The sequence below is a fragment of the Zea mays genome, chromosome 1 (genome assembly GCF_902167145.1).
Source record: "Zea mays cultivar B73 chromosome 1, Zm-B73-REFERENCE-NAM-5.0, whole genome shotgun sequence".
NCBI classification, from domain to species: domain Eukaryota; kingdom Viridiplantae; phylum Streptophyta; class Magnoliopsida; order Poales; family Poaceae; genus Zea; species Zea mays.
The window spans coordinates 129,459,151-129,485,413 of record NC_050096.1 but is presented as its reverse complement, the minus strand read 5'-3'; positions in this window follow the sequence as shown (position 1 = coordinate 129,485,413).

The following is a 26,263-nucleotide window of genomic DNA, read 5'->3' as shown; positions in this document are numbered from 1 at the left end:
CTAGGCTACGTTCCGAACTGCCATGACGAAGGACTTAGCCATGACTACAGTATTGCCCCCGTACGAAGACATAGTTGCTTCGTAGCTCATCAGAAACTACTTTGGATCTGAGTGCCCATCATACATGGGGAGCTGAGGTGGCTAGTATGATGGAGGCCACGGGGTAGCCTGTAATTCTGCTGCCAAGGGAGAAGTATCATCAAAAGTAAAGGTATCATGACTAAAATCATCATACCATCCATCTTCGATGAATAGGCCCTCTTGACGAAGCTCCCTGTGTTGTGGCCTTCGTTCTTGGTCATCTTGAGCAAGTTGACGCACTTCCTCAGTAGCTTCATCGATCTTCCTTTGAAGATCGGCCAGTCGAGCCATCTTCTCCTTTTTCCTTTGCACTTGTTGATGTATGATTTCTATGTCCCTGATCTCTTGGTCCAACTCCTCCTCCTGAAATGTTGGACTGGTGGCCTTTCTCTTCTGGCTTCGAGCCTCTCGGAGAGAGAGTCTCCTGGTTCGTGTCCAGTGGCTACAGTGCAGCAGCCCCTAGCGATGTTATCTTTTTCGGTGGCATGACGAAGGTCAGTGCTTGCCGAAGGTGGTCGAATGAGTTCACCGAAGGTGGGTGCCAATGTTGGGGACTTTTTCTCGAATTCTATGAATCAAGAAGAAGGCAACACAAAATGTTAAAGGTTAATGCCCTACGTCCTTCGAAGCATTATTTCCCTTAGGATATAATGATCTTCAGACGAAGGTCATGAAGGGTGTACCTTCAAGAGCGTGGTATATGTCAATGAAGGAAGAAGCATACGAAATATAAAATATAACATGAATAATCACATGACATTATTAATACATCTTTATTATATTATCATGGATAAACAGAAACAATATTGAATTACATTTATACCTTCGGCTTGACAGAAGATGAAATTACAAGCGTGATGCACGAGCGAGTACAAGTCAGCGTGAACAGTACATGGGTACTGTTCATCTATTTATAGGCACAGGGCGCAGCCTGTGTAAATTTACATTCATGCCCTTCATATTTTCTATTGACTTATGGACAACCCAATGGGGACTAGATAGCCTTTTCCTCTTTAAGTCGGTTCCTTTTTCCGCCGTTGTGCCGAAGCTCCCTTGCGTGTAGCTTCGGAGCAGTATCAGTCTTCGTCTCAGTCATGCCTTTCACATCGTATATGGTTTTGACCTAAGTCCGAAGGTAGATGTTCACGTGTTACACTTGGAAAGCATTGTTAAATCATGTTTTTGAGGACCTTCGGAAGATGAAGGCCCCCCAACAAAACTAAACACAGAGATCATATATGATATTGCACACTTTATAATAACTAACAAGAACTCAATCAGTACCTATAGTAGATAGGATCAAAGTTAAAGCGAAGGAAATGATGAGGGTTTTCAGATTTTTCTTTTTATCGATATTTTTAGATATATATATATATATATATATAAGAGGATCAAAGGGAACACAAAGGATAGAGTGACCAGCAACTAAACAAAGACTCTAAGGACTGAAACTTAACAAAACTCACTGAAATAACAGATTGAAACAAAGGGCTATGGCAAAAATATTTTATGGATTTTTGGTGGATAGGACGAACACAAAATAGATGTAGCTAGGGGTAAAGAATCCTACCGTGGCAACTGAGGCTTTGATACAAGATGATGTGTCATGATGCCCGATCTTCACGACGTAGGATCAATCTTCAGATAACTAGCTTCGAAGAAGCCAAGATAACTTGCTGCAAGCAGCGATAACTAGTACAACCTGACAAATAAAACTCGAAGCCAACCACCGTCTTTAACCGGCAACCTGAATCGAGGATTCGCCCAACCACACTCTCAAAGAACCAACCAACACAGCCTACAATCAATCGAGGAGACCTCGAAGGGGGTAGGAGCACCACTTGGGAGCGAATGAAGCCGCTGCTTCTGCAATCCCGTGAAGGAATTCACAAGAGCAAAGAGGTAGAGATCACTCTCAATATTTGTTAGCACACAGCTGAACAAAAGGGTTCTGTTTTTAGATTATCAAAAGCTGCCTTACATCATAGACATAGGGGGGTATTTATACTAGTAACAACCAGCCTTAGAGAGGTATAAACACGAAACAAAAGTATTTTAACGTGCTAATGTGAAGGAGCCTATTCGGGAGATCTGCAGAGCTGAATTCCGTGTGGCTGTTTGACTTCTGCGCAGCCTTCAGTATTTTGATAATAACTTCTCCTAGGAATCTCCAAATGATGTGGGGCTGGATGCTTTGGAAAGCTGACTTGATAAGATTTCTCACCATGTATAGCATGCTTAATGAAAATTCGTAGAATGATATAGTTTAATATGAAAACTTGGTCATCAAACAGACTGTTGACCTTCTAACCAGTCAGCACTAAAGTAGGTCGGCCGCCTATCTGGTAGATTTGATTAAGTCGGCATTAAAAGCATTGTAAACTAGACTTCAAGAGTTTTCCAAAAAGTACTTATGGGCCTTCATAGCTTTTGGGAATCAAAAGATATGACTGTTTCTTCTGGACAGTTCTGTTGCGCTGGACTGACTCGGACATAGCTCTTCTTTCTGATTCGCCCTTGATGTGTTTTGTCCTTCCTCTTTGGTGAACCTAAGTAATATCAACATACATGACTTAGGTAGCATAAAGTTCTCATTAGTGTTTAATTGAAATTCATAAAGTAGCGCGTGCACCTCTTGCTGTAGCTTCTTAGCTCGGCTACGTGTAATTGGTCCATCAAAGACTTGGGTTGGTGATGATGTTGGTTGTACTTGAATTGATGTAACTTGATTTGGGGGTTGTAATATGTTGCTTAATGGCGTGGTCATATCAGCGAGGTTGGGGGTCGTCGGAAAGAGCTGGCGACGGTGGCCGTGCTTGGGTAGGGATGGCGGGCGGTGGAGAGCTCGCCGGAGCTGGAGTTTTTGCTCGGGGTGTGCGGCGAAGTGAAGAGCGGACTATTGTGCACCAGAGGTACTTATAGGCGCCCTCGGGCGTGGCTAGGAGCAGGCACGGGGACATGCGCCGACCGTGCGTGGCGCGCGCGTAGAGGGCAGCCAGTGCGCAGCCGAACGCCCGGGCACGCGATCGAACACGTGGAAGTGTGATTTTGCTCGAGTTCAAACGCCTATAGGGCGCATATCTTCGTGAATTTGGGCAAGATTGCAGTGTAGGATTTGTTCCCCCGAGTGAGTTCTATCGTTTGTGTGTGGAAGTCATGTGGTTTTGGGCTATGGACATGGAGTTGTCACGTCGCCAAAACGCCAGTGTCTCACGGCCGAGTCCCAAGGAAATCTGCGCCAAGATCATGTCAAACATTTGAGAAATTTTCTCAAACTTCACCAGGGCGTGTTCAAGGTAGTTTGGCGCCACTTTGGTATTTGGACTTTGGTGTTTCAATTTTGAAAAACAGAGAACATAGCTGATTTTTGAAAAGGTGTTGAAATTCATATTTCTGAATTTCTGAAATTTTCCATAGGGGCATTACTTCATGGGCTGGTTTGGGGATTTTGGAAAATTCAAATGACCAATCTTCCTTACTATATTTTGTAGGTTATTTAGTGCACTAAAACTTTGTTAATTGGTTCATATCAAAATTTTTTATTATTCCCAAGTCTTTTCTCCAATTCCCTTTTTGTACTTAAATGGCCCATTTGAAAGGTGTTAGGGTTTTAGATGTTTTTCTCACTTAAAGTGCATGATGTGCTTAGTGTATAATTCTTGAGCTGAAAATATTTTTGCTTAGTCTTTTAATCCTTTAAGTTTGGTGTTTCATGCATTATTAGAGACACATGTGATAATGGTCACAAGTTGGGGTACTGGGAAAACCCTAAGTAACACTAGGGTGTTACAACCTTCCCCCCTTAAAGGAATCTCGTCCCGAGATTCAGGTCGGAGTCCCTCGGGGTGAAAAGAAGGTTATGGCTTGCTTGTATTGTGGGTTTATTTATTAAGGTTCTCTAGTAACTGCTCTTCGAATGTCATCCTCTTTGCAACTTCAGAAGGAAGTCCTTTTTTATTTAGTTTTACAACTTACTCATTTCATGTTAAGATCATCCTTCTTATACTTAGATTCAAAGGGTAGGGGGAGGGGCTAGGTAATGTTACGTACCGATTCCCTTAGGTAGATAATAGGGGAAGTTCGAACACAGAAATTCCTCAGTCTCCCAAGTAGCTTCTTCCTCTGAGTGATTGCTCCATTGGATCTTATACATTTTGATCGACTTCACACGAGTTGATCTTTCCTTGTAATCCAAAACCTTGGAAGGGTACTCTTGATATGATAGATCTGGCTCTATCTCCACTTCTAGTTCTGCTATGACCTCGGTTGGCAAACGACACATTTCTTCAATTGGGATACATGGAGCACATTGTGGATGGCAGACATTTTCAGAGGTAGCTTCAATTTGTAAGCCACGGGTCCACATGCTTCCAGGATCTCATAAGGTCCAATGTAGCGAGGGGCTAGTTTGCCTTGGATCCCAAACCTTTGCACTCCTTTAGTGGGTGACACTTTTAGATATACGAAATTTCCCACCTCAAACTGGAGGGGTTTCCTTCTCTTATTATGGTAACTCTTCTGCCTGGCCTAAGCAGCTTCTAGATTCTTCCTGATTAGTTTGACTTTCCTTTCGGCTTCAGTCACTAAATCAGGTCCAAAGATTTCTCTTTCTCCAGGCTGAGACCAGTTGAGGGGTGTTCGACACCTTCTTCCATATAGGGCTTCGAAGGGTGCCATCTTTAGGATAGATTGATAACTATTGTTATAAGCAAACTCTGCCAAAGAGAGGTACTTATCCCAGTTCTTACCGCAATCGATCGCACAAGCCCTTAGCATATCTTCGAGAATTTGATTTACCCTCTCGGTCTGACCGTCAGTTTGGGGGTGGTAAGCTGAACTTCTTATTAGCTTAGTTCCCACGGACTCTTGCAATTGCTCCCAAAATCTGGCAACGAATTGGGCTCCTCGGTCAGAGACAATGGTCCGGGGTAACCCGTGCAAACACACGATTCGGTCAATATACAGTTCTGAGTACTTTTGAGCCTTATCGGTGGTGTGCACTAGAAGAAAATGTGCCACTTTTGTCAATCGGTCCACAATGACCCAAATCGAATCATGATGCTGAGAGGTGTTGGGCAGGCCCACAACAAAATCCATGTTGACTTCATCCCATTTCCATGAAGGTATTGATAGGGGTTGCAAGCCACCAGCTGATTTTAAGTGGCTTGCCTTTATCCTCTGACAGGTATCACATTCCGATACATAATGAGCTATCTCTCTTTTCATTCTGGTCCACCAATATAGGGGCTTCAGATCATGGTACATTTGGTGCTTCCCAGATGCATGGAGAATTTGGAGAGATGAGCCTCATCCAAGATTTTCTTCTTGGGATCTTTATTTTTAGGAACCACCAATCTGTCTTCAAACATTAATATACCCTTCCTATCTTGGTGAAAAACTCATACTTTTCCACCTTCTGATGAAGATTCTCCTTGATGGTTTACATTCCCTTGTCACTGAGTTGGGCCATAATTATCTGGTCTTGCAAGGTTGGCTCAATGGAGATGTGAGACAAGGTACCAGAAGGAATTACTTCGATCCTCATCTTGCTCAACTCATCACACAGGGTATTGATGCGAGAATCCATTATCATGCAATTGCATTGTGACTTTCGACTCAAGGCATCAGCTACCACATTGGCTTTCCCCGGGTGGTAGTGTACTTCCAAGTCGTAGTCCTTGATCAATTCTAGCCATCTTCTCTGCCTCATGTTGAGATCAGCCTAAGTAAAAATGTACTTGAGGCTCTTATGATCTGTATAGATGTTGCAGTGGGTTCCCATCAAATAGTGCCTCCACATTTTTAATGCATGAACCACGACTGCTAACTCCAAGTCATGAGTAGGATAATTTTGCTCATGAGGCCTGAGTGCTCTTGATGCGTAGGCAATGACTCGATTGTCTTGCATCAAAACACAACCCAGTCCAGTGCCAGAGGCATCACAATACACATCAAATGACTTGTTGTTGTCGGGTTGCGCTAACACGGGTGTTGTGGTCAGATGCTGCCTCAAGGTGTGGAAAGCATCTTCTCACTTCTAACCCCATTTGAATTTGGCTCCCTTCTTCAACAATTCAGTCTTGGGCTTCGCAATTCGAGAGAAGTCTGGAATGAACCTTCGGTAATACCCAGCCAATCCCAGAAAACTTTGAATCCGATGGACCGTTATTGGCGGCTTCCAATTCATCACCTCTTGCACTTTATCTAAATCAACAGCTATGCCATCCTATGAGATAGTGTGACCCAAGAATTTGATTTCTTTTAGCCAAAAATCACATTTTTACAATTTGGCATAAAGGCGATGCTCTCTCAGACGTTGGAGCACTACATGCAAATGACTGACATGCTCTTCTTCATTTCTTGAGTACACCAAGATATCATCGATGAAAACCACCACGAACTTGTCTAGTTCAGGCATGAAGACTGAATTCATCAGATACATGAAGTATGCTGGTGCATTAGTTAACCCGAACGACATCACCAAATACTCATACAGCCAGTATCTGGTTGAGAAGGCAGTCTTTGGAATATCACTTGCTCGTATCTTGATCTGATGATAGCTAGAGCGAAGGTCTATTTTGGAAAACACCTTCGCTCCGACCAATTGATCGAAAAGAACATCAATACGAGGCAAAGGATATTTGTTTTTGATAGTCACCCCATTGAGTGGGCGGTAATCTATACATAGCCTCAAGCTTTCATCTTTCTTCTTCACAAACAAGGCTGGACATCCCTAAGGCGAAGTACTTGGGCGGATGAAACCCTTGTCCAACAACTCTTGCAGTTGTTTCTTCAATTCTGCCAATTCTGCGGGTGGCATCCGGTAAGGCTTCTTGGAAATATGTGTCGTTCCCGGTTGCAACTCGATGGCGAATTCAACATCCTGGTCTGGTGGCATTCCTAGCAACTCATCAGGAAAAACATCTGCATACTCATAGACCACTGGAATTTTCTTCAAGGGTAACTCTATCATAGCAAAAGCACACGATTGAGTGGGTTCTTGGTTGGGCAGATACAATGTAAGGTCTTCGAAGGTAGGAGAACGGATTTCCAGAGCTCTGGTAGCTACGTCTAACACCACCTGGTTTTGAGTCATCCAGTCAGCTCCGAGAATGATGTCCATGCCCTCTATCCCAAAATCAAGAGTATGGTTTTAAAGATTTTACTTCCTAGTGAGATAGGCACACTTCGATTTAATTGGTTTGTTGCGATTTTGCCCCCAGGTGTTGCTATCATGAAAGACCCTTTTGTATGATAGAAAGGCAGTTGGCATTTAGCGCTGAACTTCTGGCTAATGAAGCTATGTGATGCGCCAGAATCAAACAAAATTAATGCACGTTGATTAAAAACTGAAAAGATACCAGTCATAATGGGGGCTCCTTTAGGTAGCTCCTCCAGAGTAGTGAAATTGAGCTTCCCTTGTCTGACTTGCACCTTCTGCTTTCTCCCTCTGTGTTGATTTGGTGTTGGCACCTGCCTCGACTGATTTCTTGGGCAATTCTTGGCATAACGATCCACATTGCCACATGTGAAGCACTTGTTTCCATTTCCCTGACAGAACTTCTGTTGCTGCTGGGGTTGATTGTTCCTTGGGGCGGGAGCTGGAAAACGGTTGGGTGCTTGCTGCTGCTGAGGCGGCCTGATAACCCATCTTCCTGCCTGCTGCTGAAATCCTCTACTCTGATTGTTGGAGACAATCCTGAACCTCTGGGGTGGACCGGAGGGTCCTGACATTGGTGCCTTCTTCTTCTTCTCTGCCCGGTGAGTGACAATATAGTCTTCCTGTGATATGGCCAGGTTGACCAACTCATTGAAGCTATCAGCCCGAACAGTATTGAGACGCTCACGCAACTTGGTGTTGAGACCTCTACAAAAGTGGTCTCTCTTCTTCTCATAAGAATCTGTGTGATAACCCACATACTGGCACAGGTTGTTGAAGGCCTGGGCATACTGCAGCACGGTGCAGGTTCCCTAAGTTAATTCTAAAAAATCATTCAACTTGCGATCCTGAATCCATGCTGGAATGTGGTGTCCCCTGAAAGCAGACTTGAACTCCTCCCATGTCACTTCATGATCAGCAAGTAGCATGGCGCGGAAATGGTCCCACTACTGCACGGTGAAACGAGTCTTAGTGTCATCATGGCAAGCGCCCGTGTGGAGGGGAAACTTGGACTCCACAACTCGTAGCCACACATCGGCGTCAAGCGGATCCTCTGCCTTGGTGAACAAGGGCGGTTGCGTGCTCAGGAACTCCTGATAGGTTGTCGCGGCTGGAGGATGCTGCGGCTGGCCTCCACCATACTGCTGAGGGTGGGGCTGGCGCTGCAATAGCTGCCGTAGAATCTCATTCTGCTGAGCCATCAGCTCCTGCACCGTGGGAGCTGGAGGAGGTGGCGGGGGAACTTGCTCGTTCTGCCCGCGACGCTGTCTAGCTACCATCTAAAAACAGAGATTGTTGCCATTGTTATCCCAATTCACTATTCCGAACAATGTTCTTTATATCATACGGAAAGGAAATGTCATAACATAACATCAAATCAGACGAGGATAACATGATTACATTCACTTCATTACTCACAAAAGTTCTCCTGGGTTACATCAATTTAGGGGAAAGTACCCATAAGCCTAGTCCAAAATCTGGTGCCAAACTAAGCTCGCGTGGGTTTCTATTCTCCTAATGCGTCAAGTTAACCCATCAACAATGTGTACAAGAAGCGACACTGGATACGGGCGATAGGGGCATCTCGGAGGGAGTCGCATTGGTACCAGGGGCTGGTTCTAACTCCTCGGGAGCCTCATCTCCCTCGCTTTTGGCCTCATTTGCCTCCATATCCTGGTGGTGCATCTTCAGGTGGTCGTTAGCTTCCTCAAGCTCCTCCTGCACATTACGGAGCTGGTTCTCCAGGACATCAATGGTGTTGTCCCGGATCTCCACCTGCTGCTCCAGGGTGGCGATGCGCTGGCTCAACTATTCCACCTGTAGGTCTTTCTCCACCATTTCTGAAGACAAGTCGACCACGAAGTCCTCACGGCTATCGAGGGTGAGCTTAGTGGTCTGAGCAAGGTTAGTAAGGTGTGCCTTGGCATCGCTTTGCTGGGCCTAGAGGCGGTACAGTGCGCTCATGCACTGAACAATGATCCTCCCAACTTGGTCAGGATGCATGGCCCACACGTCCTTCACATGGCTCTCACGGTTGCACCACATGGGGTCATCACTCTTTTCAACGGGGATGAGTCCCAGTGGGTGCATTACCATCTCCAAGGGATGGTAGCCACAGAAAGTCGTCAGAGTCTTCATAGCTGCAGCCTCGGTGGTGTCGTCCAACCTGAATCCAATAGTCTCGGAGTCAAGGGAACACCAACCAAGCTAAAGGGGGTGAGCCTCCAGAGTCAGCCAGACTCAGCAACGTGGCACCCGATGCTCCTCATACAGCTGCACCGTGTACAAAGGGGGTGTAGGGTAACCGGCGGAGCTGAACGCCTCCCACAAGATGGAAGGCAAACCCATGTGGGAAAGAAAATCGGAACTGAAACGAGTGTCTTCTCCATTGGCGGGGGTGGGTGAAGTCATCTGTGGAAGAGGATTAGACGTAAACGTTACGGTAGTGGAAAGGAAAAACCACATGTGCCCGGGTTGTTAAAAGGAGGTGGGTTAGATTTGATTCTACTCCTTATGTTACTTATTATTATTCCTATTTGCTGAAAAGAACGTCTCCTCACCGATCAGAAGGGTGCTTTTAGGGCATCCTTGCAATTGTAAAACTGGCCCATATGGCCTACTTAATTAGCCACCTATTTTTCCCACTATTCCTAAGGCCTTTCGTCCTAAGTCTAGCGTTCTAGTCCTGATGATTCCAACACTGGTTTCTAAGAAAGATTTTATTTTTGAAAAGTTGGTATTCACGAATTATTGATTTCTCTGTGGTTGTATTTGCTCTGATACCAGCTGTGGCGGAACCGCCCTAATTATTCCAGCTTAAGTGCCCAAGTCACGCCTTAGGGGCAGCAACACACTTAAATCGGAATAACCTGTCAGCCCCTCAGATCTAGTCTGATGAAGCCACATCCCCGGGATCAAATACCACTAGCTCACTCGAAGGTGAGTCACAGAGAGAATACAATAAAGCATGAAACCACAAATTAAGTATTGGAGTTATTACATAGATCGGAGTTTCAAGTAAAAGGGGACAAGTTCATAAATAAATTGCAGCGGATAAACGATAACGTAGAGTGCTGAGGAATAGGGCAATGCCTAGCCCAGTACTCCTCCTGCTCCTCTCCTGCCGAAGCAGCATCCCACTCGACCGTCCAGCCCGGTGGCAGGGTGGAAGGCCAAGTCACACCATCAACCATGTCTTATAGCGTACCATGAAAAATTGTGCCACAAGCAAGGCTGAGTATACTAATACTCAGCTAGACTTACCCGGTGTGAGGAGTCTACTCCTCTACCTCTAGACCATGCAATTGTTTGGCTGAGGGGTTTGGTTTGCCAAAAGCACTAGCTGAGTCTAAAATAAATTTTATCCTTTCCAGTTCTAGCATAATTAATTTAGCTAGGTTTTATCCTTTCTAAGCATACATGGTAACAATCATTTAGTACAAACAATATGTTCTCTCAAGTAAACCTCATTCCACTTTTTACTCAATGCAGTACAAGGGGTCAAGCAGTCTCATTAGCTGCGAGAAGCAGACGATTCGAATCAAGTTTTTAAACCTTACAAGGTAAACCTAAACACATGACATGTAGGGCACTCCGTCCCACATATATCAACCGTCCCCATCGATTCCCCGTTCGCGGCCAGGGCTCACCGCCTTGGCATACAATGCTCTACTGACCCTGGCTACCGCCGTGCAGTGACCACACTTGTACCCACCATAGCTAGCATGGGAGACCCAATCTCAGGACAAGTGAGGGGGAAAGTCCGCGCCCGGCTTCACTCAGGTACTAGGTTTACCGGTTACCATATTTCTCGACATGTGTTTAGTACTTTCAAACGCTTGACTCAGGTATCCACACATTAATCCTTAATTCCATTTCTGTCTCATGGACAAGGCATCCACCCTGGATCCAAGTCCAAAGACCATCATAGATCCTGTTATCAAGATGAATACAATCAATTTCTGACCTCGCGCGAGTGCTAGAAAAATCACTCGACTTCTACCGAGATCCTAATTAGCAAAGCAGCTACTCGACCTAGCATACTAGTATCCATCTCAAAAAGGAATCCTGAGTTCATGCAACTAAGGGTTTCAAACAACTCCTACACTTAAGTGCACATTACAAGCCTACAAACATTAAGTGTAGTAAAGTAGCATATATAAATTGGTTATTGTCGGTGTTTTGGGTCCGGCCGCGCACCCAGGGTTACCCTTCAAGGTGCTTTTAGGAGTAGGACGGTGTTACCGACTGTAGCTCGATGGTTCGTGCTGGGCGCACGAGAAATAGTGGACAATGATGTACAGGTTCGGGTCGCTTTGAGATGCGTAACACGCTACGTCCTAGCGAGAGTGCTTTATGTGATGGGTTACATGGGAGTTCTCTAGTGCTGGAAAACGTAGAGAGCGGGGTGAATGGCTAAGTAATGAGTGATTGTTCTGAAGGGGTGCCCCCTAGGCCTTATATACTTGACCGTGGGGCATTACATGCAGATATGATAACAACGCGTTCCTAAGAAATAGTGAACCATCTGAGTCTATCCTCCTATAATTCAGCCGACCCATCCTTGCTTGGTTCCGTTGTACGGGGCTCCTGAGCGGGAAGGTCGGGTCACTGTTGTGATTACTGCTCGAATCTGTTGGGCCGTCTAGGCTTGCGCCGACCCGGCCTTGCGTTAATCCGTTCCACTGGTTGTTCCTCCCAGGCCCACGAGGGGATGACCTTATGAATTATGGGGCCCTTGGGCCTTTCATGAGGTCTTTTATCCTTCTAGTGGACCCGGGGGATATCTGTCCCCCACAAGCCCCCGATCTTTGGGTTGATTTTGAAATAAACGGCCCAAAGATCCTAGGTCCAGCTTGCAGTCTTTGATTTTAACAGGGAATGCTTTTGGAAATAAGTCTGCCGGGCCACTGCTTCTGAATTCTGAGTGATCCGGTTAAAACGATTTTTTTACTGTCTTCTTCTGCTATTATTCCTCGAAATTTGGTGTTCTATCTCAGGTTCATGCTTCGGAGGTCAGCATTTTGTATTGTTGGACTTCGAACTTCATTGGGTGCACCGAAGGTGCACCCAATGGGTGTAGCCCCCGAGCTTCGAGTGGATTTTTGCAAACAATCCACTTGAAGGTCTTCACTTCAAGTATTATCAGAAATCACTTTCATCTTCCACTTGTGTTTTTTCAGAGGTCAGCCTTGTCTTAATTTTGCCTTATGCTTTAGAGGTCAGCATTTTGCTTCTTCAGGGATGATGATTCATTGGGTGCACCGAGGGTGGGTGCACCCAATGGGTGTAGCCCCCGAGCTTCGAGTGGATTTTTGAAAATAATCCACTCGAAGGTCTTCATTTCATGCCTTTTTTTGGGAATCATCCTTTCCTTTTGTCGAATGCCTTCAGAGATCAGCATTATATTATTAACCCTATGCTTTAGAGGTCAGCACACATTTTTGTCTTTGAGGCTCAGTACGCGATCTGCCCATATCTTGCTAGGTCCTGCAATTTATTTAATCTGCGACTGATTGGACATTCGATAGATGGCCCTTGACTAGTCTTCATGTCACTTCGTGCTTTGATGCTTCTGTCGATTAGACTTGTACCTTATCGGCTACATTTGGCTTTCCTTTGATCCTTGCTGATATCTCTCTTCTGTCTTGGAGTATTCATTGCATATACTGTACGGATGTGATAATTTTGGAAAATATACTGATAATTCCTAGGCGTCGCCCCCAATGGGTGTAGGCAAGGGACGGCTTGGTACGCTGAGCGTTTAGCAAACTGCTTCTGAGTAGTAACTTGATGTGACCGCAGGTGTAATCATATCGCCCGCACAGTTGACTGGAGTCCCAATGGGTGTCGTGTTACATGAAACGGCGTCAGCCGCCTGGCGTGTCTTCAGACGGTTTGAATTGCATATTGAATTTTTGCGACTGTTCGGTGGCTGTGGTAGGAGGTGAGCGGTTGCCTTCTTCTTCTATAAATAGTGTTCTTGCTTCTCCAGCATTTTCACATTTCTTTCTGCTGCTTGCTGTTTCATCTCCTCTTCTTCCTTCCACTCCACCATGGGCAAGAGCAAGAAAGGTGGTGGCTCTTTGCATCACTCCGGCGACAAGCGCAAGCGCGAGCCGACTCCTCCCTCGGAGGACTTCGGCGACTCGGAGTACTCGGAGGAGGAGTTCTCCTCCGAGTTCGAGGGTGTAATGCCCTAAATCACGCTTTAGGTAATATAGGGAAACTTCTTCCAAAAGAAAATAAACAGGAGTAATTTCTAATAAGGGACCAACATATGAATCAACTTAGCCTTGGTGGAGTTAGGCATTTGGACATATTCTCTAAAAACATAGAGTTGAAGTTTTAATAGAGATTATACATTAGAAATTACTTTCTAATCAAATAAATAAGTAATGAATATTAAATCGCTGAATGTACCTTTAAATTGGATTATATATATATATCCAAAATAGTATCTTCTTAAAAAAAGTCAAATGCTCGTTTTGTGCATGACATATTTGAAGCATTTTTATAAAACCACCAATAAATAAGTTGAACGTTCGTCTCATGCTAAGATTTTTATTTGCTACATCTAATTTGAAGTTGAGATTCAAAACTAGACTTAAATATTTGAGTTTGAATTGGAGAAATAGGAATAAAAAAATAGAAAAAAGAAGGAATCTGCTCTCTGGCCACATTCACCTGATTGACCCAAGTAGACTACACGTTCTTTCTTTTGTTTTTTTCTCTATCCATGGAAGACGTTGCTATGTTATCATTAGCACAAATTTAATCACGGTCATCCACTGGTGCACGACTGTGTTCACCGGTGCATGCCGCTAGCCTGTGGGACTGTGTTGCCACAACTTATCTTCTTAGCCACGCTAGGACGTTGCATCCGCCAGGCCCATGCCAGCTGGGGGTGGTTACGATTCGCGTGGATAGGATAGACCGAGTTGCCAGGTCCTTCTACCCGAGATTGGATAGAGCTCGCCGTAATCCGCTACTGCAACAAACGCGAACCATAACTACCTCCGTAACAAACTTCCCCGCTGATTCCCTGGTTCATGCTTTGCCAGTTCGCCTCCAGGATATATAAACCTGCCAGGGTCGTGTCGTATCCTTCGTTGAGTCCATGGAAGCAAGCGAGATACTTCACCACGAACCGAGAGCTGGAGAACCCCTGTTCCGGCTCGACGCTGCGACTGCCCTGCATTCTTTCGCGCCGCCACCTTGGGTGCTCGGTCGCCGGAACCGTGTGGGCGAACAAGCCGCCGTGGAGGAGAGAGATGCAAGAAGAGAGAAAATAGAGCAGGGCTTCGGCTACGCGATTGCTGGTAAGGGCACCTCTAGTGAACTCATATCTTCTTCCACTTTGCGTAACACCTTTCGGATTTAGGGATGAATGTCTGTTGGGCGGGATGGTTGTTCACCGGCGTGTTTGCCGCTGGTCAGGCCAGGACTCCGCCGTGCCCAACGTTAGGTAGAAGAAGGGCGCTCAGTCGTCGATCGGATACTTAACGGCCAGGATTCTGAGAAACGTACCGCTTTGATGGGGTGGGATCCAGACCATAGATCTCGCGGTTGGCGGCTGTGATTATAAACGTTATACCCTTCGTGCGCGGGCCGTCGATCTTGGATCGTTCGGTCGTGCGGCTGGCAGCGTTGTTTAAAATCTCCACCATCGATCGCCCATCTCACGATCACCCGTGAGTACCGGTTCGGAAGGGTACTCGATCTAATCTGGGTCGTGCGAGTTTGATCGGACGGCTCAGGATTGAAGTTACCCTTTCGGGTGCTAAATTATTCAAAAGAACCCCTCGTCTCATTTTAAATCAACCCCCAGTCCATCACATGAGTTGTCTGAGTCTGGGAAAAACTTCTGTTTCGGCCCCCGTTTTTCTCTGTAATTGGTGTTCGGTCCAGAGAACAATAAAAATGGATAATTAATTACAGAAATTGATTTCTAATACAAAAATAATTCTAGAAACTTGTGAAATTCATAGTTAATTCATTTTAACTCCAAATTGAGTCATTCAGGTTGCAATAATTTGGTATTAATATTGTCTATCCACTTGTAACACTGTTTAGCCATGAAACTTGAATTAAAATTGTTCATTCGAATTAATATGTTCTAGGTGCTTAATAACTTCAGAAATTCATAACTAAATATCTATAACTCCAAATTTAGTGAATCTTGTTCCCACGATCTCATAGCGGCGCATAGGTTATTATTGCGCAGTTTATTGTTATGTTTGGTGTGATGTTAATTTTGCCTATACATGTTTGTCTGTATTGCTACGTTTAGCGGTGAGGACATGTGTCATCTGAAGAGAAAGTTGGTACCTGAAATCTCAAGTCCCAGGCAAGTTGTGCCCTTGATCACTTCTTTTACCCACTCATGTTCTAATTAATCATAATGATCTGCATAGGTTAATTTTGATGGGACCTAATAGGTTACCCTAGTTTGTCTATCTTTATGCCTTGTTTACCACTGAACTTTTTGGGTAGTACTTGCTAGTGCTATATGTGGTTGTGGGCATTGAGATACACATTATTCATGATTATACTTTTGTTATCCGTTGTTATTTACTGTTCATGATAAGATCATTATGTTAATTGGAACATGGAGCGACCACCCGGGAAAACAGTGCTACCACAAGGGTTTATGGACGCCCTTGGCTGATTAATTAGGAAAGCTAGTGGAGGACTACCTTACCCGAAAGGGGCAAGGGCAGTATGGGAGTGGTCAGTGTAGGGAGGTCCTTGGGATGATTTTGCTGCGATGGCGGTCATGCGAGGGGTCCCTGCATTGGAGCTTCCTATAAACTGTAGCGGGTTTTCTGAAGCTAGTGGAACTTTGTAAAGGCCTCGTAATGTTACCCTGCCTCGCCTCCTTGGTAGAGGTGTATGGGAAGTCGCGATCCCTTGGCAGATGGGTAACATGACTTGTGGGTAAAGATGCGCAACCTCTGCAGAGTGTAAAGCTGGTATACTAGTCGTGCTCACGGTCATGAGCAGCTCGGACCCTCACATGATTAATTTATGGAACTAAATTCAATTTGTCATATGCATTGCATCGCAGGTGATGTTATTACTTTTCTTAATTGGGTTGGTATTTACTTATACTTAGTAACTGCTAAAAATTTTTTGACCAACTTTAAAAGCAATGCTCAGCTCTAACCATCCTCTTTGGTAAGCCTTACACTTCACGTGAGCTCCCACTTTTGGCGAGTTCATGCACATTATTCCCCACAACTTGTTGAGCGATGAACGTATGTGAGCTCACTCTTGCTGTCTCACACCCCCCCACAGGTCAAGAACAGGTACCACAGGATGAGGCGCATGGAGGATGCTGTGCGAGTTCGTGAGAGGTCTAGGCCGTCGTCTCCCAGTCAACTTTGGGTTGCTGGACCGTTGTCTCCTTATAATGTAATTATTTATTTTGTATAGAACTCCTGTTATGTAGTAAAGATGTGACATTTGATCCTGTGCCATGATTCATCATATGTGTGAGACTTGGTCCCAGCACACCTCGTGATTATGTTCGCGCCCGGGTCTTGGTGCCCCTGAAATCCGGGTGTGACAGAAGTGGTATCAGAGGAATGTTGACTGTAGGACGAAACCTAGATAGAACTGGACAACCAATACTTACTTACCTTTGCTACTCTGATTCTTTTCTAAACTTTTCTTAATCTTCTCTCATCTATTTCCGCTTTACTCTGATTATTCTTATCTTTTCTTTCTAAAAGACAAATGTGGATTTCACACTTTGAAATCCTGTACCTAAAGTGACCTTTAGGAATAGGAGACCGAATCTTAGGAACAAAAGCAAAACTATTTTTGTAGGTATTGGTATGCTTGAGTGTTTGTCCTTATGATACTTGTCTGATTTGGATCTTTGATTGAGTGTGATGGGTTGTGGGGTAATGTCCACAATTACATCTGCATATACATATAGGAAAAAAATGCTTATAGAATAACTAGATAAACTAGATTATCCCTCATTAAAGTATCTAGCCCAACAATATCCATCTCATCTTAAAAGCTTCTATCCTACACTCATAGATCCATCTTATCTTAAAAGATACTCTATCTTGAAAATATTTTATCTCATCCTAATAGATCTAACTGACCTTAAAAAGATTCTATCTTATCCTTATGGATTCATCTTGCCCCAATAAGCATATTTATCCCGCACTAGTGTAACAACCATGATCTAATCCAATGTAATTAGATATTATCTAGTCTAATGATACCGATCTAATCTAGATTCCATCTAATCTAATATGATCCTCAAGTGAGTTATTTAATAGATTATTTAGTACTAGTGAAATAGATTAGACCTCATTCCTATAAAAATGTTTAAAGCTAAATTGGTGCCCTAAATTGACTAGACCAATAGACAACTACCTGATCATATGCAACTACCTTGACCATCCGATAGTTGCATAACCCCTCCGTTTTAACCTAACAGAGATTTTAACATATCTTGATAATATATCCTACCCTGGTAGATCTATCTAACTTAGATGAGTCTAATCTAGTTACATTCAACCTAATCTAGATTCTATCTAATCTAGTGTGATCTAATCTGAGGTGGTCCACTTAAACATATTGGTGATACTGGTAGAAGAGATTGGACCCTACTAGCTATGTGTTAACTTAAACTAGTACATTAGACCAACTCAACCACGAGTAGAAGATCTAACCTAACCAATAGAGTTATGATGAAATGCATTATCTGTCTATCCCCACCTAACATCAAACAAGATTTTGATCTACATCATGTAGGCTATCTCACCCATATCTATCTTAACCATACTCCCCCCAACTCCGATGGTATTCACTAACCACGAATCAATGAGACCAAGACTGGAAAAGAAAAAAAATGGCATCGACAAGGAAGGATATAAAAGTCAGAGCTAATCTCGAGATGAATCAAGACTTAAACATTTCGGAAGAAGTCTTTTCCTTGCCATAATTTTTCTTACCTCAACCTGTCCAGCATATATCCTACATAATAAGCAGCTGGATACCTATGCTCTCCTAATCACCCACTATTAACTAAAAAAATGAGACTCTTGATTTTTGAACCAATTAGAAACTAAAAGCTAAATTACAAACAAGATTTATACATCTTTCTCTTTCCTTACTAATCTCGAGGACGAGATTATTTTTAAGGGGGTAGAATTTGTAATGCCCTAAATCACGCTTTAGGTAATATAGGGAAACTTCTTCCAAAAAAAATAAACAGGAGTAATTTCTAATAAGGGACCAACATAGGAATCAACTTAGCCTTGGTGGAGTTAGGCATTTGGACATATTCTCTAAAAAACATAGAGTTGAAGTTTTAATAGAGATTATACATTAGAAATTACTTTCTAATCAAATAAATAAGTAATGAATATTGAATCGCTGAATGTACCTTTAAATTGGATTATATATATATATATATATATATATATATATATATATATATATATATATATATATATATATATATATTTATATATATATATATATATATCCAAAATAGTATCTTCTTAAAAAAAGTCAAATGCTCGTTTTGTGCATGACATATTTGAAGCATTTTTATAAAACCACCAATAAATAAGTTGAACGTTCATCTCATGCTAAGATTTTTATTTGCTACATCTAATTTGAAGTTGAGATTCAAAACTAGACTTAAATATTTGAGTTTGAATTGGAGAAATAGGAATAAAAAAATAGAAAAACGAAGGAATCTGCTCTCTGGCCACATTCACCCGATTGACCCAAGTAGACTACACGTTCTTTCTTTTGTTTTTTTTCTCTATCCATGGAAGACGTCGCTATGTTATCATTAGCACAAATTTAATCACGGTCATCCACTGGTGCACGACTGTGTTCACCGGTGCATGCCGCTAGCCTCTGGGACTATGTTGCCACAGTTTATCTTCTTAGCCACGCTAGGACGTTGCATCCACCAGGCCCATGCCAGCTGGGGGTGGTTACGATTCACGTGGATAGGATAGACCGAGTTGCCAGGTCCTTCTACCCGAGATTGGATAGAGCTCGCCGTAATCCGCTACTGCAACAAACGCGACCATAACTACCTCTGTAACAAACTTCCCCGCTGATTCCCTGGTTCATGCTTTGCCAGTTCGCCTCCAGGATATATAAACCAGCCAGGGTCGTGTCGTATCATTCGTTGAGTCCATGGAAGCAAGCGAGATACTTCACCACGAACCGAGAGCTGGAGAACCCCTGTTCCGGCTCGACGCTGCGACTGCCCTGCGTTCTTCCGCGCCGCCACCTTGGGTGCTTGGTCGCCGGTACCGTGTGGGCGAACAAGCCGCCGTGGAGGAGAGAGATGCAAGAAGAGAGAAAATAGAGCAGGGCTTCGGCTACGCGATTGCTGGTAAGGGCACCTCTAGTGAACTCATATCTTCTTCCACTTTGCGTAACACCTTTCGGATTTAGGGATGAATGCCTGTTGGGCGGGATGGCTGTTCACCGGCGTGTTTGCTGCTGGTCAGGCCAGGACTCCGCCGTGCCCAGCGTTAGGTAGAAGAAGGGCGCTCAGCCGTCGATCGGATACTTAACAGCCAGGATTATGAGAAACGTACCGCTTTGATGGGGTGGGATCCAGACCGTAGATCTCGCGGTTGGCAGCTGTGATTATAAACGTTATACCCTTCGTGCGTGGGCCGTCGATCCTGGATCGTTTGGTCGTGCGGCTGGCAGCGTTGTTTAAAATCTCTACCATCGATCGCCCATCTCACGATCACCTGTGAGTACCGGTTCGGAAGGGTACTTGATCTAATCTGGGTCGTGCGAGTTTGATCGGACGGCTCAGGATTGAAGTTACCCTTTCGGGTGCTAAATTATTCAAAAGAACCCCTCGTCTTATTTTAAATCAACCCGCAGTCCATCACGTGAGTTGTCTGAGTCTGGGAAAAACTTCTGTTTCCGCCCCCGTTTTTCTCTGTAATTGATGTTCGGTCCAGAGAACAATAAAAATGGATAATTAATTACAGAAATTGATTTCTAATACAAAAATAATTCTAGAAACTTGTGAAATTCGTAGTTAATTCATTTTAACTCCAAATTGAGTCATTCATGTTGCAATAATTTGGTATTAATATTGTCTATCCACTTGTAACACTGTTTAGCCATGAAACTTGAATTAAAATTGTTCATTCGAATTAATATGTTCTAGGTGCTTAATAACTTCAGAAATTCATAACTAAATAACTATAACTCCAAATTTAGTGATTCTTGTTCCCACGATCTCATAGCGGCGTATAGGTTATTATTGCGCAGTTTATTGTTATGTTTGGTGTGATGTTAATTTTGCCTATACATGTTTGTCTGTATTGCTACGTTGAGCGATGAGGACACGTGTCATCTGAAGAGCAAGTTGGTACCTGAAATCTCAAGTCCCAGGCAAGTTGTGCCCTTGATCACTTCTTTTACCCACTCATGTTATAATTAATCATAATGATCTGCATAGGTTAATTTTGATGGGACCTAATAGGTTACCCTAGTTTGTCTATCTTTATGCCTTGTTTACCACTGAACTTTTTGGGTAGTACTTGCTAGTGCTATATGTGGTTGTGGGCATTGAGATACACATTATTCATGATTATACTTTTGTTATCCGTTGTTATTTACTGTTCATGATAAGATCATTATGTTAATTGGAACATGGAGCGACCACCCGGGAAAACAGTGCTACCACAAGGGTTTATGGACGCCCTTGGCTGATTAATTAGGAAAGCTAGTGGAGGACTACCTTACCCGAAAGGGGCAAGGGAAGTATGGGAGTGGTCAGTGTAGGGAGGTCCTTGGGATGATTTTGCTGCGATGGCGGTCATGCGAGGGGTCCCTGCATTGGAGCTTCCTATAAACTGTAGCGGGTTTTCTGAAGCTAGTGGAACTTTGTAAAGGCCTCGTAATGTTACCCTGCCTCGCCTCCTTGGTAGAGGTGTATGGGAAGTCACGATCCCTTGGCAGATGGGTAACATGACTTGTGGGTAAAGATGCGCAACCTCTGCAGAGTGTAAAACTGGTATACTAGCCGTGCTCACGGTCATGAGCAGCTCGGACCCTCACATGATTAATTTATGGAACTAAATTCAATTTGTCATATGCATTGCATCGCAGGTGATGTTATTACTTTTCTTAATTGGGTTGGTATTTACTTATACTTAGTAACTGCTAAAATTTTTTTGACCAACTTTAAAAGCAATGCTTAGCTCTAACCATCCTCTTTGGTAAGCCTTACACTTCACGTGAGCTCACACCTTTGGCGAATTCATGCACATTATTCCCCACAACTTGTTGAGCGGTGAACGTATGTGAGCTCACTCTTGTTGTCTCACACCCCCAACAGGTCAAGAACAGGTACCACAGGATGAGGCGCATGGAGGATGCTGTGCGAGTTCGTGAGAGGTCTAGGCCATCGTCTCCCAGTCAACTTTGGGTTGCTGGACCGTTGTCTCCTTATAATGTAATTATTTATTTTGTATAGAACTCCTGTTATGTAGTAAAGATGTGACATTTGATCTTGTGCCATGATTCATCATATGTGTGAGACTTGGTCCCAGCACACCTGGTGATTATGTTCGCGCCCGGGTCTTGGTGCCCCTGAAATCCGGGTGTGACAGAGGGCTCTCCGACTCCTGCCTCTCCCCCGGCGTCGTCTGATGATTCAGACGACTCCCAGGGGATCGCCGCGGAGGTATGGACTTACATCCGGGCCGTCGAGCGTGCCGGGCTCGAGGGCTCAGATGAGTCGGAGTACTCCTCGGACGAGGAGAATTCCTCCGACCCGTCCGAGGAGGGCAGAGGCGGCGACGGCGGTGACGGCGACGACGACAGAGTCGACGGTGATGGCGGCTGTGACAGCGGCAAGGGCGGTGACAGCAGTGGCAAGGGTGGCAGCGGCGACGGCGGCAGCAAGGGCAGCAGCAAGGGCAGCAATAAGGCCAGTGGCTAGACGCCACTGGTTTTAGGTGTTAGTGTAGATTAGTAGAAACAATATTAGCGAAATAATGTAGTAGTAGCTAGTAGTATAGTTAGTGAAATATAATGTAGTAGTAGGGAAGGCATCAGCTCATAATGAGTTGATTTGTAAGTTCAGTAACGCTTCCCTTATGAAGAATGATTTCGCCCCACTTCTGTGTGCATTATTTTGCCTTCTGGTCAGTCGTCGATTGTTTTAATATTTACTGCCAATGCTTTTTTCTGTCTGCAACGCTTGAGTAACAACTTGGGGTCATCAGATCACGCTTCAGACTGCTTTATTTGCGACGTCAGTGCTTTGGTAGTAGCGGCCGAGCTATTATTGGTGATGTTGGCGCTATTTGAAGTAATGGCTGATTGATAGCGGGCCACGTCGGTGTTTTAGAAGTAACGACCGAGCGGTTACTGGTGATGTCGGCGTTTTAGAGGTAACAGCTGAATCCTTTGGAGCCATGTCACTGCTTTAGGAATAACAACCGAGTGACTGATGGCGACATCGGTGTTTTAGAGGTAACGGCCGAGTGATCGATGGCGATGTCGGCGTTTTAGAGGTAACAGCCGAGTGATAACGGGCCACGCCGGCCGCTTTGGAAACAATGGCCGGGTGAAGTCTGGTAACATCAGCGTTTTTAGAAATAACCGCTGAGTTAAAATGGACCGAGTCGGCCATTTTGGAAATAATGGCCGAGTGATGATGTGGCACGCCCGCGTTTTAGAAATAACGGTCGGGTGATGACATGGCGTGCCCGCGTTTTAGAAATAACAGTCGGGTGATGACAGAGCATGCCAACGTTTTGGAAGTGGCGCCGGGCCCGGGAAAACCCCATATGTACTGCACTGTCGCACGCCACCGCGTTGCGTGCCCTATTTTTGCTTTTATGCATCCAGGCTTTCTCTACTCTCCTGCAATATTGCTTCCGCTTCCGCTCGCTAGCAAGGTTGAGATGGAGCCCAAGCGGAAAGCTTCGAGTTCGTCCGTCGCAATCATTCCTCCCATCGATCCCAACAGTCAGTTGCCTTTCGCAGGTAACCATATGTCCATTGTCTCTGAATCCGACCTTCTTCATCTCGTATCCATAGGAGTTCTTCCTCCTAAGGAGCTCTGTTCCTGGCGGATCTGCCGTGGGGTTACTGTTCCGACAGAAGATACCCACGAATCCGCCATTTATGTTCCTTTTCTTATCTGCACCCTTGCTCTTCCCATTTCTCCTTTCTTCCGCGGTCTCCTTGATTTCTATCGCTTGAATCTGACCCACCTGAATCCCAATTCCATTCTATAAGTTTCTATTTTTGTCCATTTATGCGAAGCCTTCATTGGCGTTTTGCCTCACTTTGGCCTTTGAAAGCATTTGTACCACTATCGGCCTGGAATGGCCGGAGGGCAGCACCAGCTTGTGGGGGGCGCGAGTTTGGAGATGCGCTGTGGTAGGAAGACTGACTATCTCGACATCCCACTCAAGGACAGCATCAAGGGATGGCGCCTGGAATGGTTCATCGTGGAGAATCATGGGAATTCTCTCCCCCATGGTCAGGGAGACAGCCAGATGTTCGCACTCCGAGCTGGACCAAATCCCCCACGGACCAGGAGGTGACCGAGGCAGGGGCTCTGCTTGCTGAGGTTGGGTTGTTGAAAGAGAGGGGTTTGACTGTGGAAGCTGTGGTTGCCGACTTCATTTTCAAGAACATTCAGCCACTGAAAGATAGAGCATACCCCGCATATCTGTATCGTGGCCTGGCTGATTCAACCCGGGTAACCAACAGAAGAATTCCTGATGTGGACTTGGTGAGCCGGCTCGAGATGATACTCAGAGGCAAGGTGTCAAACATCGGCGCTCCTGTTGCATACTCGGCCTGGAATCTGCCTCCTTCCAAGGCCTTTACCAGTTTCATGTCAAATCCTCCTGCTGGTGATAGCGGTTTGGGCCTTAGAGTGCGACCCTCTCCCGGAGAAGTTAGTGCTTTGGTTGCCTCACTCAAAGAAATTATTGACGACGAGAGGCAGGTTCATTTTGAGGTGCCTTTGAATCCAAGTGACGCAGAGATAAGTGCCATGCTGGATATGGTAGCTGAGGATTCTTCTGATGCCGCTCCTGCTGAAACACAGGTGGTGGCGCCCATCCCTGAGGCCAGCAAAGATTTGGATGCTCAGAGGTCTGAAAGTGTTCGCCCAAAGCGTTCTCGCCGAGCCAATCAGCCCTCTTCTCCTGCAGAGGGGAAGAAAAAGAAGAAGAGACGTCTTCGTCGAGTGTCTAGCTTGGATCAGGATGTCGGTCCTTCTGTTCCTGCTGCTGAGGAAGTGCCAGTGCCTGAATTTGCTGAAGCTGACCCCAATGGGTGTGACCCGACTGCTGTGACCCAATGGGTGTGACCTGGATAACATTGAACCCGATAAGTGTGATCTGGCCAAAGCTGACCCCAATGGGTGTGACCCGACTGCTGTGGAACCCAATGGGTGTGACCTGGATGACATTGAACTCGATAGGTGTGATTTGGCCAAAGCTGACCCCAATGGGTGTACTGTCCATGTTGTTGATGAAGGTGAGGAAGAGGAGGATGAAATCCTTCTAATTCGGAAGAACAGCCGGCGTTACCTAGCCAGCGGGGAAAGCAGTGGTGTTCCTTCTCCAGCTTTATCTGCCCTCATTGGTCTGCAAGAATTATCTCTGGTGAGCTTTGATCAAACTCTTGAAGACATGGTCTGGCATGATGGATGTTTGCACTGATGTGCCTGATGCTGGGCTGGAGTTATCCTGGTCGGCGTCCCACGCCTCATCGACCTTGGAGCGCGATCTTGAGGGCCAGGAGGCTGGTCTAGATTGTTCTGCTCCCATGGAAATAGGTGAAGGTCCTTCAGCCTTAGAGGTGGCTGTTACAGAGAGCTCGGCCCTCAAGGATGGCGCTAGCGCTTACCCAGCCCCCGAGGGTGTTGCCGGGGATGACCCGGCTCGGATGGGTAGCACGAGCTATGACCCAGCCCCCGAGGTTGTTCGAGTCGGTTCTCCCTCTCACACTTCCATGGACGTTCATGTAGGGTCTTCTCCTCCGCATTCTAGTTGCATGGCAGCAGCCTAAGCTCCGGGTCAGGAAGTCGCCTTAGAGGCCAGCGCCAATGATGATAGAGTTTTGACCTCTGCTGATGATACTGATTTGGTCCCCACTGATGCATTGCGGGTTGTTCCGGTCGGTGATCCTTCATCGAGCCATCAATTAACTTCCCACGACTTGGGAGTTCCTTCGTTCTTTTCCAACCTCCAGGTAACTTGGTTTTTACTGATCTGGTAGTACCCCAGGTGTGATATTGTTCTGATACTCATTTGTTTTTAATGTCAGGCGTTGGTTGATGAAATGGTTGGTCAGCTGAGGTCGCAGGGTGCTTCTGTCCCGGAAAGGGCTCTATCTCTGGCACATTGGAATCCAGTACTGCTTCAGCGGCGGGTGTCTGATTTGGAGATGGCAAATGCTAGTTAGTGCCCTTTGTTTCTTCTTTGATTACTTGATTAATTCTATTTTTTAACTGAACACCTTTGCTTGACTATTTCTTGACAGATATGGCTCGGTGGTATTCTGATCTTGAAGAAAAATATTCTCAAGGTCAGACCGAACTGGCCCGGGTTTCTGCTTCTCTGAATGATGCTAACATGCTGAGCTCCACCGTCTGTGCTCAGCTCGACTCTGAAAAGGTGACCAGTGAATCTTCGCTTTGTTTGCTGTGTTCTTGTTGCTTGCTTGACGTTTGGAGAAACTGATTCTTGTCTGCAGGAGGAAAAGCGTTCCCTCGCCACTTCTCGTGACAACCTTGACAAGCTATACCGCGATGCCAGCAAATCGTTGACCATCTTGGAGAGGAGTCATCGGTTCACCAGGGAGGAGTTGGATAATCATCGTTATAAGCTGCAAGAGTCCTTGGATGATGTGATTCGCCTCAGGCAGTTCGTGTTGACCAAAGATACCGTCATCAAGGATCTGCGTGCTTCCAAGAAATCAGTCGCCCAGGAGCTAGAAACTGCTCGGTTGGCTGTCAAGGCT